This window comes from Condylura cristata, unplaced genomic scaffold, assembly GCF_000260355.1.
Source record: "Condylura cristata isolate star-nosed mole 26May11 unplaced genomic scaffold, ConCri1.0 scaffold00011, whole genome shotgun sequence".
Taxonomy (NCBI): Eukaryota; Metazoa; Chordata; class Mammalia; order Eulipotyphla; family Talpidae; genus Condylura; species Condylura cristata.
Genome location: NW_004567112.1, coordinates 4,256,134 through 4,259,315, shown reverse-complemented (window position 1 = coordinate 4,259,315; position 3,182 = coordinate 4,256,134).

Below are 3,182 nucleotides of genomic sequence, written 5' to 3'. Positions count from 1 at the left end.
GAATAGGTCAGTGTTCTCACTCCATCAACTCACAGACTGTTTTGAGGACGGGAGGATAAATAAAATTTTAAGACTTACTGCCTGTCTCAATCATACTAAACTGGGTAACCGTCGCTTCCGGATATCGACTGCACGTCGATGTTGGCAGTTAGCTCGCCGAGGAAAATGCTCAGATACCTTTGAGAGCATCCGAGGGAGAGGAGGGGTTTAAAGATAAGTGCACGAATTGCATGCCAGGTATTGCGGGTTGTTTGCAAATGTTGGTTTCCAAAAGTTCTCGTTGGTGCTGAGAACACATTTTTCTCCATGGGACGGTTTTGTAAGTTGAGTTACCACACAAACCTACAAAATGCGGCTTTGTGACTGAACAGCTGGTCTGTGCCACCCCACCCCTCCGTTCCTGGAGGAAAGGGGTGCTTTGAGCGCTTCACTGAATGACATGTGGTTGACCCCGGTTGTAGCACGATGGTCCCCAGGAAAAGGGAGGTTCCGGTTCCTGCCCCACCCAAGGGAGGGTGGAGCTGAGCCAGGAAGAGAGGAAGCTGGAGAGGAGCCTGTAGAAGGAAGGAGCAGCATGGGGCCAGACAGAGGCCGCATGGCCTCTGTGGAGCAATGTGAAGAAGATGCGCTTGCTTTTGGCCCTGGGGGGTTGAAACATTTGGGGGGGGGGGTGTTGCCAATGGCAGCTTTATTTTTTTATTTTTTTTTAAGATTTATTTATTTGTGCATACAGAACTGGGGTACAGACCAGAGGCTCAGGGGCGGCGAGAGGCTTCACCAGAGACAGAGCGGGGAGCAGAACAGGCAGATTGAGGAAGTACACTGCTGAGGGGAGCAGCGAGCGGGTCAGGAGAGGTCTGCCGCGCCATGTGGTCACCTCCGGGGCAGGCGGGAATCGAACCCATGCGGAAGTGGCCTTAGCTTCTCAGTGCTGTGCTTTAACCCGCTGCGCCACCAGGGAGAGCCCGGCAGCTTTATTTTTAAAAAAAGATTTACTTATGCATACAGAATTGGGGTACAGGCCAAGGGTGCCGGGGCAGTGAGAGGATCACCAGACACAGTGGGGGAGCAGAACAGGCAATGAAGTACACCCTGAGGGGAGCAGCCCGGAGACAGGAGAGGTCTCCTGCGCCCTGTGGGGGGCTTCCTGGTGGAGGGTCCTAGGAGCCAGCGCTGAAGCAGCAAAGCCTGGCTGCCCAGTGCTGTGCTTTAACCCATTGTGCCACCAGCGTATGTTCAGATACGTGGTTTGAACCCAGAGAACAGTGAGTACGCAGTTACTGTATCAATAGTTTACCTGGACCACCCCAGGTAAAATAGACTAAGTCTATTATCGATCTGTGATGTGTTTCATCATTTCAGAGAGATGTTTAATTTTTAAAAATGTAATCTGCATAGTCAAACAATAAGCATCGGTATTCATCAGAGTGCAAATAAATATTTTCAAGGACCTCAGGGCTTAAGGGGCAAAAGATGAGTGTTCAGCTCCCCATGCCCTCAGGCGTTTCCCAAGGTTGGTGGAGAAGAGCGGGAGCCTTGTCCGCGGGCAGGGTTTCCAACAACTGGAACAGCAGCTGAGCAGGGAAAGTTCTGGCCCTGATTTCCAGATGGCAAAAGAAAAGAAAAACCCATCACAGACAGTGTTGCCTGGGGACGATTGTGACATGCTCCATCCCTGGGCGTCATGTCACTTCCCTGCTCCTGTTCCCCGTTGCTTTTCTTTCATTTGCTTAATCACTAAAGAGAATTTGCAAAGATGTAAAAGAAATCAACAACTTTAAAAAAATTCCCCATCTGCTCTCAGTGAAATCCAGCATGCAAACCTGCTCACACCTGCCTGGATCCCTGGCCTCCGTGATGCCCAGACCAGCACGTCTCGAATTTTAATGTGCACGTGAGCCACAGGGGACTTGGTGAGCAAGACATGTTCTGACTCAGTAGGTCCGGACGGCGCCTCTAACTCCCAGGCGATGCCAGGCGACTGAGCTGGGACACACTCAGAAGCAAGACAGAGGAGGAGATGCAGGACAGTGTGAATAGGTCAGTGTTCTCACTCCATCAACTCACAGTGGAAGGCACAGGTACCCTGCAGTGATTGCTGGTAGGGTGACAGGACAATCAAGGTAGAGCACAGTCAACACCTAGAGACAGGTGTACCCGTGGGTCTCGCCCGTTCCCGTCAGCAGTCACCGGGTCTCCAGCCTGTTTTTGTTGCTACAGACTAACCTATTATGGACACTGAGTGTCCCCTCACAGACAGTGCCCTCTGAGCCCACCACCAGGGAAACATTTAACAACTGTGCCACCACCTTGGGCCGGGGAGATGGATATGCTGCCTGCCCCAGTGACGGCGTCTTCACTGCCAGCCAGGTGGCAGATGACCCGGCTCCCACAGATGGCTACTGTCTGGCGCTTGGGGCTTCTTTGGGCCAGTCCACTTCCGGCACAGACTGTCACAGGTTGGATTCTCCAGGAAGCAGACGGGCAGGCAGGTGCGTGGCGAGGGCTCTGTCGGGCAGGCGAGGGAGCAGGGCCGGCTGGAGGGGGAGGTTGAATTTCAGAGCATGCATGTCCTCTGCTGAGGCCCATTCCCGCGGGGACAGACAGCTGAGGCCAGTGGGCTGGCAGCATTTCCAGCAGCTGGGGGATAAGTAAACACTTTCATTTATCTAAGGATAAGAAAAGGAGGAGGAGCTAGCAACGGCAGCACCGGGCTGACAGAAAACCAGCAGGGCTTCTCTGTAACTGTTACAGGCCAACCTTCCTGCTGCATCTGTAGGCTGAGTCTTGCATCTGAAAATCATGAACGCTGCTGGGCTTCTGTGAACATGCTCAACACTGAGCTAGTGAGCCACATGGTTCCCGTTACTTTTTCTTCTTGTGCTTTCGCTTCTCTCTATCGCTTCCGCTTCTCTCTATCGCTTCCGACTGCGGTGACTGCACTTTGAAGAAGCATATTGTCAGTGCCCTACCTCTCTAGCCACTAGCCTCCTGGACCCCCTCCTTATCTCTGGGGTTCTCCGAGAGTCCCAGGGCCGCCACCTGCTCGCCTCAGTCTGGGTGAGCTGCAGCTCCACTCTCACATGCTGCTCACATGCTGTCTGGGCTTCTCTCCTCTGCGTCCCTCTCAAATGTGCTGCACCTTGGTTCCATGTCTAAGGCCCTTCTTGGCTGATGACTCG